The sequence below is a fragment of the Halictus rubicundus genome, chromosome 2 (genome assembly GCF_050948215.1).
Source record: "Halictus rubicundus isolate RS-2024b chromosome 2, iyHalRubi1_principal, whole genome shotgun sequence".
In the NCBI taxonomy this organism is placed as follows: Eukaryota; Metazoa; Arthropoda; class Insecta; order Hymenoptera; family Halictidae; genus Halictus; species Halictus rubicundus.
Genome location: NC_135150.1, coordinates 14,524,560 through 14,543,146, shown reverse-complemented (window position 1 = coordinate 14,543,146; position 18,587 = coordinate 14,524,560). Strand labels below are relative to the sequence as shown.

The 18,587-nt window shown below is 43.5% G+C and overlaps 1 protein-coding gene across 6 annotated transcripts in view; it reads left to right on the top strand.

Moving 5' to 3' along the window:
- The first annotated feature begins 16,917 nt into the window (after positions 1-16,917).
- Positions 16,918-18,587, top strand: part of Nhe2 (Na[+]/H[+] hydrogen exchanger 2) — a 37,649-nt gene continuing 35,979 nt past the window's right edge. For 2 of the 6 annotated variants that reach the window (XM_076805458.1, XM_076805457.1), the window contains exon 1: positions 16,918-18,470. The gene's annotated coding sequence lies outside the window, so the exon portion shown is untranslated. The remainder of the gene's footprint in view (positions 18,471-18,587) is intronic. The other 4 variants (XR_013084531.1, XR_013084530.1, XM_076805456.1 and 1 more) reach the window with 3 other exon arrangements.

The window sequence follows — 18,587 nt, the reverse complement described above, 5'->3', positions numbered from 1 at the left end:
TCGACACTGCAGTGGGCACAATTTTGTTTAACACCATAGAAATCACGACCATGGAATGACCATGGACGACCGTGGAACGTTAGGGGTGATTTTGATGCAGTACAATGACTAAAAAGCTTATTAATTGAAGTGCGAGTCCGAAAAATCACCAAAGAATGACAAAACAACCTCGACACTACCAAATTTTGTGGAATTTAATAAATTACTAAAAATTTGGGCGCAGCACGCACAAAAGCTCTCAATTCCATACGCACGAATTGGAAAAAGTCTTGCACAATAAAAACGTTCGAGCCTGACCAAAAAGTGTTAATCAGCTTCCAGTAACCTCTGGCTTTTCCACAATTTTTGTTACAGACAAATTGATTCGACCCAATTCGACTCACAGGATATTAATTACCACCAGGATGAAAGCAAAAATAATGTTGGCGGGAAGTTCTACCTTTATTATATTATGAAGTTAGAATCAAAAATAACGTTCCGACAAATAACTGTCGCCGCATAGTAACAAGGTTGGCCAAACGTAATAATTTCACTCTATAATGACTCTAAACTGATGACAATGTACTTTCTTGATGTTACAAGTATAAGAATAATTCTGCTTAAATACAGCAATTTATTTTTCCCAGGAGAATAAAAAATATATACAGGTCTTAAAAAGGTGAAATAAAGCAATAAAACCAGAATTATATTAATTTAGAGCATGTTAGGAAATTGCCAACGTTGAAAGAAAAGGATTACAGCCCAATACGAAATCAAATAGCAACTTCCAATATTAAACATAATGTACTATACAATTATCGAGTTCGAGCTCTCTAAAAGAATTTAAGAACTAATATTAGAGAAAAATCTTGGTCCAATCATTCCTGAATGAAATGCGATGAATAAATCTTTAAAATAAAGAAAAATTTTGCTCAATTTTGGTCAGGATTCTGGCCACGGTGCGGCCGTTACGATTAACCAACGTCCGACAAAACCAATTAATCCCTGACCGAATCAGCGTGTTTTCTTCTCTGAGTTAGGCGGTGCAGGGTCGTCGCGTAAATTCGTAAATACGTTGCCCTCGACGCGACGCGACGGTAGAAAAAAATAAGTGATCACGGGGGGATGGGGGGAGAGGGGTGGTCGCACGGCGTTGTATACCGTCGGGCGGTTCTGTATGTTTTGCGGGGAGCGTAAATCGCCGGAGGAACAATAAGGGCGAACGTGAACAGTAATTACCGGGTGCCCCAGCGGTGCGGCGGCCGTTGGAAATGTCGTTTCGGAAACTCGCTTATCAACTAAACAAAAATAACTTCTGCATCATTTCCAGGACGCAATTACCGCGAATATTCTTCGGCAAACAGCCGGCTAAGAGGACGGGCAGCAAGCAGCAGCGTGCGTATTCACGGTTGGCGTGCGCCCTTTTCATCGCGGGTCTCGTTTCATTAAAGGAGACATCTCTGCCGGGCAAACGATCACGGAATCGAAAAGGAGGCCATTAAAACGTTTTCGCGGGGAACCGTGTCACCACTGCCGCGGCCAAAGCTTCGGCGCTGCTTAAGCAATCACATTTCCAAGATCTTAATATAGACACGTCATCGCGCCGTTTTCTGCGACCCTTCGCGCCATCCTCTCCATCCCCGCGCTCGTTTGCTTCCATATATATCGGCTTCTCTCTCTTTCTCTCTCTCTCTCTCTCTTTTCATCCCTCTGACTCCCTACGGATATTCTCTGTTGACTCTCGTCTACCCCGGGTCTCTCCTCGCGGAACCGTGCAACGGCCGAGACTGAACGCAAAGGGGAGCAAACGCGGAGAACAAGAAACACACAAGGGGGAAACGGGAGCGAGCGAGAGACGAAGAGGGTCGGAAGGGCGGGGGTAACGGCGGCCTGCAGAAGTTTTCGCGTTGCACGTAAATTACAGGCGACATCGATGCATCCGAACGTTTCCTATATTTGCATCGCTCTCTGCACGGCGAAACAATCGCGCCCCGACTTCGATACACCGGAGCAGTAGCTGAGAGGTCCCTCGGCTGCCTTGGACCCTCACGAGGAGTCCTCTTCCTCCTGTTCCGCTACTCGCGGGCTCTAGCCGGGACCTCCGTTCGTTGATTTACCCCGGCAACTTTAATCATGATACCCCCGGCTAATTTTATTCCGTAGCGAGCGGCAATCAATTTAATAAGGGAAGTTCGCGAGCTGGCAAGCCAACAGCTCTCCCCCTCTCTCTCTCTCTCTCTCCCCCGTTCTATCCGCTTTCATCTCCGCGATGCCCCTCTTATTTTCTGATTATATAAGGCTAACGCGAACGTTTCCGCGAGCGACGCGTTCCGAATAGAACGCACCCCCGATATCCGGCCGTCGCCGACGGACCCCGACGATTTCACCCCTGGAATAACTTTCGCGCGAAATTGAACTTTACTTTTATATTATTCGCGGTGAAATTGTGAGTTGTGCTTAGACGCGGCACCGTTAACGCACCCCCGAACTCTTCAGCGCCCACGAACCCACCCCCGGGCCGACGTTCGCCGGATTCGCGGTTACTTTTTACAGCGTTATTTGCGACGAAAGTTCGTCAGTACACCGGGTGGACCGAACGATTCGGGGAACCGTTCTTGCGAATGCCTGAATAAAACTGTTGACAAACGGTGAGGCGCTGCGGAAGGTATTGGCTGTGTGTACTGAGTAAACCAGAATTGTTTAAACGCGGGGTGTAGCAAGTTAGCTTGTTAATTGGGAATAACGAGTTCGCGCGTCATTCGGATTCGTCATCGCTAGACTGCCGACTTTTCTATGCGTTTATAACAAAAATGGGTAGCTGCAGTTTGGAGGAGTATAAAGATTGAAAGAATTTAACTGTGTCGATTCTTTTTAGCTTTTTGAAGTTGTTGAAAATAATTTCTACATGGGTCCAAAGTCTTGGAATTGATACATACAATTTTTATTTTCCATAAAGATGCGCAGTCTAGTCATCAGCTGACATTGTTCACCTTTTTCTTAAGTTAGCGTAAAGTGCATCGTGTTTATAGCGATTATGGCCAAATATTTGTTATTTTGTCGATTTTGTTACGTTGAACAATACGTCTTCCTAAATATTCAAGATTGAAATGTCACTCGGTTAAAATGTTAGTAGATCAGAGTTAATGAAAATTGAGAAAATTTGTATTTTCCATCAGAATCTGCAGTCTGCTCATAAACTCCTTCAACTATCATTCGTTCCTCGTGTCGATTTGATAAACTTCTCAGTGATTCTGAATGAGTAAACTCTCATCTGGATTTAAGGAAGTCGTAAATTTTAAACTGTTAAACATAATAATAAGTCAACAATGTAAAATGAAATTGGTTCCATCAAGACTGCGTATCCAAGAAATCGGCTTTAGAAAGTCGACGGGTCCTCGTGCATCACGAGAAGTAGATTCGACAGATTATGATCAGACGCATCAACGGATATTGTTAAATATAACAATAAGCCGACGATATAGAACCAAAATTGTTCCATCAATACTGCGTATCCAAGAAAACGGATTTAGAAAGTCGACAAGTCCCCGTGCAGCACGAGAAGTAGATTCAGCAGGTCATGATCAGTCGCATCAGTCGATTCCTATTCTACTTGAGGAATCTTCGAATTCGATTTTCTCGGAAACGAAGCTTCGGAAAACGAAATTTCATTCTACGTTTTCGACTTGTTTTTACATCAATATTCATTTATTTGAACCCGTTCGAAACGCACTGTACAATAATATCGCCATCATTATTTTATAACATGGTCATTTCGTACATTTCTCAAAATGTATACGCTCTGTTTTCTCTTTACAGCAGCATCATTCGGAATAGTATTACGCTTATCAGGTGCAGTGCATGTGATCCTCAAATCGTTTCACTGATTGGCTCGCAGATGATGCACAGTGCTGGAAATATCTATTGCATTCATAAATGATTTACTTGGCAACCGCAACGTGTGTGATGGAATTATTCATGCTCACCTTATTTTATCTAGACAGTAAATCATACGCTTTCGCAACAAACATCCGCTTTAATTTTCCTCCAAAGCAATCGCGGCATAAAAAATTGAATGCAATCCTAATAAGATAACGACTAACATTAATTTCATTTACTAAGAATTTGAAACTCGAAATATTCCAGAAATAAATATAATTACAGACACTACTATATTTTCCTTTATTATTACTTGCATTATACTGCGACACACCAGTAGCAATTAAATTGCAAATCTTAGTGCATTTATACAACACAAAACAATCCAGTTCTATATTTACCTTCGTTTTTACTGGCATTGCAGTAAACCAGCAACAATTAGATTGCAAATCTTAGTGCCCGTATGCAATACAAAACAATCAAAATAAACACTTCAATCTGATCAGGGAAACTAAAATTCCATTTCGGCCGTGATTCCCCGATTATAAAACTATTTAGCATAAACACCGGCGGTGTCTAACGTTGGCCAATCTCCCGTCCGGGCCGATCATTTCTATGGTAAATGAATCGTTCTCCGGTAGCCTAATATTTACCGTGGAACCTTTGAACCGTCGGCATCCCGAAGAAATTCCGAAGCACGATCGGAAATTTCGGGGGCTGGAGGAAGGAGCGCGCCCGTTCCTGCAGCATGCTACCCGAGACACAGGCGGGTTCGCATGACACTGAGGAATCCTAAGGATCCACGGTCGCCGAGCACACGGGTAGTCTCGTGTATCGTTCTCGGTCGCCGGGTCATTGATCAGCGTCACGAGGGTAAATCTTGATTTTGGACGCGTCACGGTACGCATGGTCAACGAGCCTGATTCAATAGAGTGCTCGGTCATTAAAGTGCCATTAACCGGTGCTTGTCCATCAGGAATATTAATGTTGTAAATCCAGCAGTTTCGAAACGAGGCCAGGCACCTACTCCCCCCCCCCCCCTCTCTCTATCTCTCTATCTCTCTCTCTCTCTCTCTCTCTCTCTGGCCCCGGGGGTAGTTTTCTTTCGCCGCATGTCGAACTCAGCCACCTTGAAACGCGGTATCGCGCGTCAACCTCTCGAGCAGCACTCGATGGCAGTGGCGGGCCCCCGGGGGGAAAGTTGCGAATTATGGTCGCCCGCGAAAATTTATCGACGACCTTCCGCGAGAGAGGAACGCGCGAGGAAACTCGAGACCCGACGAGACGACGCGCGGGATCGCGAAAAATACTCCGGGAACCAGTCAAGGCTGTGTACGGTGGCGTAACGGAAAATCGATATCAGCCAGCAGCTCCCCTAACTCCCCCCCCCTCCCCCTCGCGTTACTTTTATCGTCCTGCTACGATTTGTCTCCGTATGATAACGAGGATGTGAGTCAGACGCGATCCACTTCGTCATCCCAGGCGGCCGCCGTAGCCGCCGCCGCCGCCATTGAAAGATTCTCCGTGCTCCGGGACATTGTTCTTCAACGTCCTAAGAAAATTGCACGTCGATGCCTACATGTCATTACACCGTACTATTCGCTCGTAAAACGGACGCTGAAATAATATGGAAAATAAAAGCATGTTGAGCAGTTCTCGCTCCTTGCTCGCGGTGTCGACTCTTCCCTGAAGAGGTTGCTGGTCTTTCACTCTCTTTGAAACGTCATACACTGATTCCTCTATATATGTCGCCGAGGCGTAGAGGATAAACGTCGAGGAACTATCGCTACTATCGCGGGGTATACCCCGTGAGGGGCCCTGAAACTCGAGAGGCCTCGGTAAACATAACACCGCTTAGGTATGTCTTCTGGACGATACATGACGCTGGCAAGACCCGTATTGTTGACATATATCGAGAATTCACTGTATTCGGACATGTAAGTATACTCCGTCGAAGCAATAGCCTCGTTACCAACTAATGCAACTATAACGAGGAATAAAAATATGATTTTGAGACTGGACCTTTCGATCTTTGAACGGAATTATTCAATCATGAAGGAAATACAGAAATAACGCAGACAACAAAAGCACGATCTTAAATCTTATTATTACCTTATTCCTGAAGGTGGCGGTATGCATTTTCATTGTCCCTTCAGTGAGCAGGTTGTTGCTCTTTTATTTGTGTCGAAACTTTTTTAGAAATGTGCTATAATTCATTGGATCGTAACATAAATTCGTTCGGTTATTTCCATTATCTTCTATTGATTTATTAACACCGATAAGAATTGCAGGCAATCCACTACAGAATACCGTAGTTTTTGTTTAATCGGAGTTATCTGCATTTGCAATGAGTCTCAACTAAATCGACAAAATTAGAACATATTCGTATTTATAACCTCATAGCAATTTTGTAAAACGAAGCAACAACCTCGTTACAAAATAGCTTTTCGTCTATAAAAAATGTTAACGTACAATTGGATCTCTACGGTGAATTATTCAGTCTCAAAGAAGAAAAGAAACAAAAATAACAAAACGTAAAAGCACGAACTGGAATTTTATTTTTAACCTCTTGCTCACAGTGTTGAACTGCAGCTGACAATTTTATACTTGTTCCACTTTCTGTAAAATCTTCAGTGACTTGAATACATTCATTTTTACTTTTAACACTGTTATGCAATAGAATAACAACCTCGCTGCAGCTAAAGTAAATGTGCCTGGACGAAACAATGAATATAAATTACAGGGAACATCTTTACCATATTGAATAAAATTTACATTCATACTGGCATCTTCCATATCATCTTTATCTGCTAACTACGAGGCAGATATAAATCATTCTGAAGAAACCTGTTCGAACGTTAGTAAATATTGCAGCACCTGTATCACGTTCCTTAACAGAGTCTCCATTAAACGTGCCTAATGAACGGTGTTAAACATTTCAACAATTAATAAAGTGGTCTCGTGCGATGCATCTCTCGCCCATCTAGTCGAGTTTACATTCGTCGTGCGTTTGAATAGAAGCGCAATAAAGTCTGCAATTGTAGAGATTACGATTATTATTGTTATTATCATTACGTGACGCGTCTTCGTTCTCCGTGTTTCGAGAGATCCTTCCCGGCGAAGCTCGCGTCGAAATATTGATTAGTTTATATTCGCCGCGCAACTGCCCCCGCAGCGCCGGATCTTCCCGTATCACGGTTCTTTTTCCAATAAATATTGCCCGATAAACACGACGCCCCTCCGCGTTGCAAATGTTTATACAAACCGTGCAACAATGCCACGTAAGAATGACTCTGTTTGCAGAATTTTTCCCCCGTTTGTCGTCCGCGAGACGCAGGAATGTCCTGCGATTGAGCACGAAGTGTGACGCCCCGCAGAAAACGGTGACACCGGAATTCTTTGCATCGTCAACGACCGCCATTCCGCGAATTCTTTCGCCGGCTGTCCAAGCGCAATACCGTACGGGAGTTTCGCATTAATAAACGTTAATGCGCACCTTAATTCGATTTCACGCTTCAGAATTCCGAGCCGACCGAACGCAAGCACGGACGGCCGGGCTTGATCAATCGCGCAGAATTCTCGTAAACAATGCAGTGTTTACTCGATATATGTCCCAAATGCTTAGGCGGTAAAACTCCCAGAACTATCCCCACTGCCATACCCCGTGAGGGGCCAAGAAGGTCGCGTAGGTCAAAGAACAGTATCTCCTAGCTGATATATGTCAGTGCCTTGTTTTCGACATATATCGAGTAATCACTGTAGTGTGTTCAAAACTTCGTGCTCGTTCGAGTGTTGCTCGAGTCACAATTTTCGAACGTACATTTTGCTCGCGCGTCTTGTCCCGTTGGAAATCTGTCGGTAATTGCCGTTAATGCACCGGAAACGGTTCCCGCGAAATTGATTCCGTGGTTTTTTGCTCTCGTTGAGTCGCGAACATTTTATCCCGCCGGTCGTTCGCGGCGTTGACATTAATGTATCCTCCTCGCGAAATAGATGATCCTTTCGGGCATATTGATGTAACCGAAGAAAGAGAGTATCATTATGCAAGACGAATCGAGGCTGTCGGAAAGTTTGCGGTACATTTTGCTCGGCCGCGCCGGCAAAAAACGCGTTTTGATAAACGCGGGTCAGCGAACTTCTTGTTGCCAAAATAGCCTTTATCAAATTCGCCATGAATCATGCATCGCGCCGGTTCGTACTTTGCCCACGGAGAATCATGGCCGGCATCAGATAGATAAATATCGAGATAAATAATTGTTGAACAATATCCGCGGCCGAAGGTATCTGGTTCCGAATGGAATTTCGTGTACAATAGTTTCGGGAGCGATTGGTTATTACACCGTTATTGATTATAACGATGCCCGTGACAACTAATTGATTATAATAAAGATTTATCGCGTCAAAGGGAAACAAATTGTCGCAAACCAAATAGATACCGCACGGTTAAATAGTATTTAGATTATCCAGCTTGAATAGCTGCCGCATATCGATTAGCTCGATTAATTATCGTCGCTAGAGTATGTCATTATGTAATTACGTTGGGCGTATTAAGTATGTTTAACGCACGGTGTCTTTTAACGGTTCATTCGTTTTTATGTAAGAGAAGCCTGACCACGTGATGCATCGTCAAATAAAATATCTTCTGACGTTGTATCAAGCAAGTAATACATTACTTAACATTAACATTCGAAATGTTGTGTATCCACCGTATGCAGAAATCAGTTTTACCTCAACTACGTCATTGTTTGATATCGCGTTAAATATTTAAAAGTACGATCAATTTACTGTGTCCTTTGCGTAGAATTAATTACGTAGACTTAATTCAGTAAATAAATTTTCTTATCTGAGAAACACTATTTTTAAGTATCGAAGCATGATCGGTATTGGAGCCATATTTGATATCTACGTGAAAGCTGCCCTATCTAACATTTAGGAAAAAGAGAAAAAAAAGTGTTGCTTTCTAAAAATGATTTCATGGTGTTTTGTGAACTCTACGCGAAAAACAGCGACTATGAACGTTTAGAACCTTAATTTAGAATCATCCTGTACAAAATGATATCTATCCAGGTCACACTATGTCACACATTTGTGTATCAAGCTTAGTCCACTAAGCCACACGTGGCGCGGAGTTCTACGTCAAGCGATTTGGCCAAACAATCGCTTTTGTCCGGCTTCTAAGCTCAACTGCACAAATATTTACCTAAAATCTGTTCAGTTATGTTCCTTAATCTCAACTTCTATGTACCCCCGTTTAACGAAGTTAGAACGCGATTAACGGAACAGGATCCGTTGAACAATTATCAGTGCTATCTGCAGTGTTCCCGGAAAATTCTTTTTGGCAATCGACCAAAGACGTTGGAGACAGGCATTTTATTCGACAATGGAAACGCGGAGATGAATTTATCTATTTGCGCAAATATTGGCATTTACCTTGAATCTATAAGCAGTGATGACTTGATGAAAACAGACCGAAAGCATAGACGATTTCTGGTGACGTGTCGCGGCTCGAGTTTCACTATAATGCGGATTTTATGCAGCTGTGGCAAAGATTAAAAATTAAAGATTCAAATATTAAAAATATAAGAATTTGAAAGTATCGATACATTACATCCAACTTGATCAGACTAAAGTACACTAAAGTAAATAAATTCCTGTTTGGTTCCTATGACTTGCAATTAATGCGAACGATTTTTATTTTGCATAAAGATATGCAGTCCAACAACACTGCCAAGGTTAGCAGTTCGATTCGCAGATAATGAGCGTATTACTAAACGTACAAACAATTGTCCAACAATTTGCAGAAGATTTGTGTTACTAAAAATATTCTTTCAAAGACGGTTAATACAAACTGTTGCAAAGAAAATATTTTTAAAAAACCACGTAAAATTTTATGTGTCCGAGTAAATGTTCCAGAACTTGAAGAATTTCCTCACGTTGCGTTTCGCGGGGCAAAAATCCGTGATTAGGGGGTGGACGGTCACATGCCGCGGAGGCAACCATAAGTCCGATTGTTCAAGCCCGTCTGAATATTAATTACGCGACAACGGCACAAGAAACGGGCAGCATTCCGCGATCGCCGCGTTACATTCCGTCAGCCACGGCGGCGGAGGCAGAATTATTTACGAGCCCCGAGGAACGGCCTCGAAATCGAAACGGTTTCCGTTTCCTTCAACGGCGTCGGAATTGCCGTCATCAATAGAGCGGTCGGCTGTCTCGCTCCCACATTCGGGATCCGCCGAAGAAAGGGCAAGAAGAAATTGGGTCTCCCGATTACATCCCGACGTTGTAAATAAAACATGTCAACCGTGGTCGGAACCAGATGCGATCTGGCCTGATCGCTGATAATAGATTCGCTGCGCAAGCAACCGGAATAAGCTCTTATCTGAAGCTTCTAGGCGTGCGCCAGCTCGCTCCCCGCTCGGCTACGCTCCGCTCGGCGTGGCTGGACGCGATCTAAACGCTCGCCGCTTTTGTTAACCCTTCCCTTCTCCCTCGACTCGTGATAAAGATTTTAAACAAAGTCTAACAAATATGAATGCCTTTCTCTTTTAAACGAAATAAAGTTGTATTCTTGAATTGTATAATTGAAAGCTGTTCAAATATTGGAAGTATGCAAAAATATATTATTTTCCACCCATTAACACTAGAACTACCGAATCAGTTAAAATGACTGGTGGATGATTTCTTCTTTCACGATTACTGAAACTATGAAAACGTTTTCACGAGACATTTTTTAATATATCTCTGCTTTGGGGTACATGTTACCATAAAAATCGTATGAAACCTGAGCAAATTCAATCTTGCTGTTATTATAAAGGGATAAGTCTAAGTCACGTTTAGGGCTCGGTAGTTCTAGTGTTAAGCATATTAAGGAAGAAAATAATTTTCTATTTCATCAGAATTTGTTGGAATTTAGATAGAAAATTTGTATTTTGCTTAAACATGTCTGGTAATCAATATCAAAAATACAAGGACGTTCTAGTCACTATAACCGTAAAGAAGATGGTACGGCAAGGCGTCAACGTTTGCACTAATAGTTACTTAGTTTACGTAACGCCACAGTCTCATGGTATGTAACAACTGTAGTACTCAGGTGTTCTACATATGCTAGCAAGACTACGTGTGAGAATATAACGGGTTTAAATGACGATGAAGCAAGTTCTGAAATTAAAAATAAGAAACGGACTGTAATAATGGGTTGAGGGTATATTCTCGTTTTCGAGGTCGTTTTTGCACTTGAATTTTTCGGATTTTCGTTCAGAAAAACTTTTGAACCTCTTGCCCACCCATTTATCGGTATTTGCAGTACACGTGGGATTTTTAAATGTAGAAATAACCAAAATTACACGAGTTGTCGACGACAAAAATGTGAAATTGTTCATTAATTGGTATGAATGGTCAGTAATCTTTCAACTGTCGAGTAAAAATAAATCGATCGACATAAATAGATAAGATAGTTTTATAAAAATAGGCTAATGTAAACTAAAATCCAGTTCTTTGCTACAAATCTGAGTAAAAGAATAAATATAACGGAAAAAAATACGTAAACCAATCGAAAATGAGTGAAACAATGAGGATCCGAAAGATAAATATACTGGTAAAAAAAATACGTAAACCGATCGGAAATGAGTGAAACAATGAGGTTCGAAGGTATTTGATGAGGATCATGAAAAATGTCTAGCTGAAATGGGTGTCCGGGTAGCAGATTATGAACAGAAGGGTTAAACAATCACGATGACAGGGGAGTATCCGTTTCATCGTGTGCAGAGTAAAATCGGCGCGGAGAATGGCCGTCTATCCGTGCGTGGTTACGCAACCCGTTGTTATCAACCGATGCGATGCAGGTCCGTCTCTGTCCACCTGTCTCTCTTCCTCCCCCGTTGCGTCCGCCGCGCGGCCGATCGTGCTCATCGGCAATTAAATTTTGTGACGTGCGTTGCTTATCAATTTGTTTATTGTTGGTTTGTCACTTTGCCCGAGCCGCTCCATTATGTACGGGGCCCGGGACTTAATCATTTCTATCGAGTTTACGGTCCTCGGAGCGAAAGAAATTTATTGCTGAAAGTGAGAACGATAATGGTGTTGTAAGGCTCTCTCTCTCTCTCGCACCGGCCGCCAACCCGGCCCCGGCTCGAATACATTACCTCGATAAAGAGTTTACCGAGCGTAATTGATTAACTAAATATCGGATTTACGATTACAAAATACAATATTTCATCCCACACGGCTGAGTAATCGTTTGATCGACGAGATTTCGCGTGACCACGAACGCCCTGGGGCCCCGAGGATGTCCGCTGCTACGTACCATCCTTTAATATTGCCCGTTAGAGTAATTGCCCGAGGCTTCGAGGCGTTCGACTCGTTTTCAATTGTCGAACACTATGTCTTCGATCCGGGAAGAATTCGAAGGGTGGTTTCTCGAGGCAGTTGCGAAATATTTAACACTGAACCCACCAACACTTCTTGTACACCTGTTCCTACCAAAAAAGGTATTGGTAATATAATTAAACGTGGATAATAGTCAATTTGTTGTCAACTTCCATAAAATGACGATACAAATTTATTTTCATATCATTTCAATTATACAACAAATACTGCGATGCTCTCTCCTCGATCGACAAAATTGTACTGTGTCGTCCACCTTTGCACCTTGCATTTTTTTCATTAAAATCAATTAATATATATATATCTTTTTAAATATTAATTATGCTTTAAAAATAAGTATAATTAACACAGGCACACTACCCGCAGGCCTTACCCTATGTCTTCTAAATCTTTTCTTTGCATTCAATTGCATTGAATCTTACAAGGTGAATGCCAATCCATTCACCAATTGTTTTCTTACATACTTTCGTACCTACTTCTTTGAAAGCAACGTTAATCCCTTTATTCGAGTTCATATAAACAGCTAATGAATTTATATTTAAATTATATTTAAATCGGCTGATAGAAATTTAGAATTTCGATGAAACGTTTATAAGTCCGGGTCAAACTTAAGCACACTTATTTAATGTAAATTTCCTCCGAGCTGTGTCTAACGATTTAAAAAAAAACGAATAGTGGCAAGGAGTGAATATATAGTTGAAAGGGGGCATTCAAGAGAATGAGCGGGGAATAGTCATCTGTAATTGTTAATTTCTAAGGCTTTGTTACAGAAAAGTGGAAAGTAAACCGTTCTCAGTGCTGCACTCATCATTTAACGTCGGCCTTTGAGACACTATAATGGCACGTCTTCGCCAGAGATTGTAAACAGCCCCGCGAACCATTCGCTGTTTGTCATTTCGCTCGGACGCTGCTGGATTGCGAATAGCTCGCGCACAATCGGTAGTTACGACAATATAGACTCCATCGGTATTTCTGGATTACGGGTTTAGGTCTTCGGTAAATAGAACCAGTAAACGAACAGCACGGTTTTGACATCCAAAGAATGTGCAGGGATGTTCACAGGTCTTTGTAGAAAATAAAAATGATTTACGTCGATTACAAGAGACTAGAATGAAACACAAATCTACTTTCTTTCTAAGTATGCCCAATAGATTCAAAATAATATGACAATATCCTTAATTTTTTGGTTTTTCTGTTTTGTATTTTCCTCCTCATTTTTAAAAAATGGGTAAATACAGAGGAATGAAGACAGAAGAATGTAAAGACAATTAAAAGAACACATGCTTTTTAACTCGTCTTTCTTCCAGTTAATACAGTACATTTTTATTTTGCATAAAGTTGCGCAGTCTAGCGATAACACAAAATATGACAACAAAGTTATTTTAAGTTTAATTTTCTTGATAATGCTCTTGTTTGCTTCTGTTTATCTATATTTTTTTATTGATGCCGAATACGATCTTTCCTCCTACGTTTGACCACTGCAATTTCATTGATGTACACATATTACAAAATGTGTTTCCAATCATTACGCCTCATCGAGTGCCTCGCGAATTTTACGGAACAAGTATCGTTTATTCCGTTTGCAGAGCAACAATTAGCGTTATTAATAACAATTTCCGGTTACAATGTGCTAACGCAGCCACTTGCATTTAAAATATAAACAAGCTTCGGTGTACGTAAAATCGACACAAAAAGTTATCTCAAGTTGAAACCTTCCGCGGTACATCGAGTTCTCTCGCACGATTAATCGATGGTTAGAAAGCTCACAGTCGCGAATCTGCAAAACTAATCGGCGAAAGCACGAGTGGGTCCGGGATATTTTTAAACTGTGACAATTACTTCGTCGCGATGCATATACAGGGTGAGCTATTTAACACGACGCTTTGAAACAGCAGGTAAATTACTTACGTTATTTTACTACCTTCTCCGAGACTATTAACTGGAAACGGTATAAGGCAAATCCTATTTCGCCGTAGCTTTTGAAACTACATCGATACCCGGGAAAAAATATTGGCTATCCAATTTAGAAAAAAAAAACTGAAAGCGATCTCCGTGCCTCGATAAAAATGACGGATAGTAAAAAACGAATTATTGCATCATATAGTCCGCTTGATACCGTGAGGCTTTTATTCGAAATGCTTTTTCACGCAGTCAATAATTTTCGAAGTAATTTCGGATCGTCACAACAGGTGACCGTACACCGAATTCGCATAATAATTGGCACGCTTCCGCGGCACAAGGCGGAACGGCGGCGCGGCAAAAAATATCCTGTTTCTTCGGAACTAGATAAAACAAAAAAAAACCCCGTTCCACCAAAATCGTCCATTTAATAACGATAACAGCGCCCACTATTCCGCGGCGCCTCCTCACCTTTGTCAACGATTGGAACCACGGTTAAAATCAACATCGAAAAATGTGTTTATTTTTTTCGGACAAACGAAAACCTTGTGAAAAAGACATCGACCATTCAATTATCGTCACGTTTCTGTCCCGCGGGCGCAAACAGAACAATTATCGCGCGTTTATTTACGGGCCGGGCTAGGAAACAAAAATAGGAAATAGAAAAATCGAGGCTGATGCCTCTTCGCGGACCGGTAATTAAAAGTTCATGAACCGATTAGCGCGGACGTGATCGTCGCGCCGGGGAAAAGATAAGTATGACGGTGAGAGAAAGGTAGGTCGGGCAGAGCATGATCGAGAAGGCTGGCAGAAACTGCGGAGCTGAATGTCGCGGCGAGGTGAGCATTTCGCTAGCGCAACAGTGACAAGGTCAAGGACGCCGGTGTCTCCTAGATCCGGCGTCGGGACGCCGCTGGTTTAAGGTCGCCTTCGGTCTGTATAGGCATGCAACCTGACCCACGTATGTTCTATACAGCGCCCTCAAAAATTCACGACTCACTTACCAGAAATGCATAAATAAATAAATGAGAGAGAGAGAGAGAAACGAACCTCGTACACTGCGGAACACCGAAGATGCAGAGGCTGACAAAACCTAAGGGCTGCGACTCACGTAACCAGTCTGAAAAACTCGATTTTGTTGCATAAACCAACAACGCTGCGTCCGGAGAATAGGCTCCTCGAGGCGGGGATCGAAACGCAATGTACAAACAACATTACGGTGAAAAAGGTATGCGGTTCCCTGATGTTGTAAACGAAAGAAGATTTGTTGTGAAAATGCTAGTTCCCTCGTAGAAGAAGTTAACACTAAACCTACCGCGGTCAAAATGACCGGTTTTATATTTTACAATTGTCGAAACTATAAAAATTCACATATGGAAAATAGTGGAATAAATTTCCTCGTCCAAGCATTTATTGTATTGGAAATCACGGAACATCTCAATAAATTTAGGGTTGCCATTTTTACAAGGCAATATTTACCAGATGCTGCTAATGCTTGGCAGGTTTAGTGTTAAACAACATGTTCTTCTTTATGTAACGACGTGCTTGATGTACAAAAACGTGAAGCAAAATCGTAAAAATGTCAAATTAATCATTACTGAAGCCATGAGGAAGAGTTACGACTACAGTGAATCCGGGATATATATATATATATATATATATTGGTGTCATTTTAATCAGAAATATTCCAAAAATATATTAGTGAAAGTCCCGTAAAAAAATAATGAAAAATAAAGAAGTTCTTGAGCTTCGCTGTCCTTTTCTACATTCGGCACTGCATCGAAGAATAGTAGGATCATGTCAGCAGTATCTCCGCAGTGACATTGACATATAACGTGTAAGACGAACGAAAGCGGACGTATTTACAGTCCTCGGCGAGCGGTAATTGGCGGCGAGTATCACTGTCCTTTTCTACGACATTAAAAAATAGTGGCTTTAAAGGACGACAAGACTCGTGCTGTTGGCAGAAAACGCGGATTCACTGTGCTTGCCTTGAATTCGTTGGAATTTACAGCGAATATCTCACACGCACTTTCCTAAAATTATGCAGAATAAGTCAGGAACTATTTCATCAATCACCTTTCCCCGAGAAGGTGCACGTAGATAAATATGTAGATTCTCTGTCTACACGACTTACCACTCTACCACCTCAATTTGACACCTGGTTCGTTATGAAACCAAAACTGTCGAATTTTTCTTTTTCGTATCGCGCGAATGCAAGAGGCACCGTAGTTTCAGATAGGTGGTTCGCTATTTTTTTCCAAAAACACGTTTCTCTACTAAAATATGCACAAGCGAACTCTAAAAGCTTCATAAAAATGCGGTGGAAAAAGTTTCCGTGAAAAACATTCCTAAAAACCGCCTTATTTTCAGCATGTTACATGAGTTACCCCCCATAGTCACGGAAACTAGCCCACTTTGCGCTCTTAATTATTTACGGGTTTACAAACTTCTTCGCCACGCCGGTCGGCCACAGCGAGGAAAAAGTATAAAACATTTACCGTCTAATGCATTTGAAGATCGAAAATGGAAGCGGTTAATTAACCCGGGGCGAACCGAGCCGGACCGCACGTCTCGCGGATTCTAAACGACGTGACCGAACTTTTTTAATAAGGCATCGCACGGGAAAAAATAAAACAAAATGGCAGGGCGGAAGGGGACGATCTCGTTAAAGAGGCAGCGGGATTGCGGGACACCGGGGCGCGGCACATACAATTCGTCCAACGATTCCGAAACTTCGCTCGGCAGGTAAAGCACTCGAGTGTCTCTCGAGGCGTACTGTAACACGTCATTCATAAATTCAAGGCGGCACCGAGTGCTCGTTTAAATAACAAAGCTGCGGGGTAACGAGCAAGACACGGGGAATTTATCGAGTGGGATAAATCATCCTCGGCGGGATTCGGGAGCAGAAAACACCGCGACAGCGAGCGGGTTTTTCGGCTGGCGGGAGAGCGCGCATCGTCGCGCGTATAAATCCGTTCGCCCCCAAAGCGGCCATCATCGTCATCATCGATCAGCGGGGGCCAGGAATTCCAATTCCCGTTACAATTTCCCTGTATGGTCGAGGCTCGACGGACGATACGGGGCTGCCTCCAGCGGCGAAATTCTCAACAACGGATCCCGGGGGCGCCGCGTAGCGCCGCGACGCGGCGCGTTTCAAGCACGCCCAACAACGTCCCGCGTCGCGTCGTTCTATATCGGAGCGTCGCGACGCCTGCGCGGGTTCCCGCAACGATCAGCTGGCTGGAAAGCGTCGAAGGGACGCGAGGAGACGCTCCCCGAGATAGAGAGAGAAAGAGGGAGCAGTGCCCACGGGCGGAAGAGGGACGGCCGAAGCGAAGGAACGGCGGGGCCAGCTAGTAGAACAGAGACGGAGGAGCCGCGCGCATCCATCGGCTATCACTAGCGACGTCATGGATAGTCTGGTCGGCAGTTACGCACGTTTTTGGCAACGTTGTTGCGTGCCCTTAGCCGTGGCCATGGTGTTCTTTCTCGGTGTTGTGGGGCCGACGTGTGCGGTGATTTAATTCCGCGCAGTGCTGCTCCGACGGTCGATCGACGCGCACCTGGGAACGCCGCATTTCCGATGCAACGATGCCTCGTCCTCGCCGCTACCTCGACAGAGTGGTTCTCCGCCCGCTACGTACGCAGAACGCGAGCGCGTCCCCGTGTGCCTGCCAGCAGATCCCACAGTGAACCTGATTATCGATCTGGTCGACCCGTCAACTGTCCGACCTGTGTCACAATACCTGGATCACGCTATAGAACCTCCATCCCCGCGGAATCAGCGCCGTGATTGGACGGTGGATACATCATAGATATCTCGCACTCTCGCTCGAGCATCTCCGAGTGTCATCCGGCGGTTCGGGCCATCGGATCACAGGCAAGTCCATTCTCCGAGTTATCCACGAAATTTTTCCAACGATCGAACGTTCGACGAGGGGACATTTTGTCCAGAGATCCCCGACCGGAGTCCTGCGATAGGCTGCTGGACCGGGAGAAGAATCCTGCCGCGAGAATCACCATAGAGGTCTGAGAGAGAGAGAGAGACAATAAAGTCTACGTTCGCTGTATACGTCCAGGGTGCGCTATCCTCTTCCCTGAAGCTGGCCGCGTAGCGGTCGTTCCGCAACGTCGCGGTTGCGTCGAGTGGATCTGTCGATTCGCGGGCGACGGTGTGTAAATAAATTCCCGTGGAGGCTGCAGCCAGTGTATCGTTCCCGGCTCGCGTCCCCGTCGCAGCTGCGTACGAAGAGGATTCGCCCGTCGATAACCAGCCGATACACGGGGGCAGCCGCGCTCTCGAGGCAGTCGTCGATCGGCGAAACGCGGTAAGTAGCAAAACAAATCCACCACTCGACCGAATCTCGGTCTCTGTCTCTATTGTCGTGTGTTGGTCTGTGGGCTAGGCGTTTTTAATAACCGGACAGGTGTGAATTTGGCCGCGT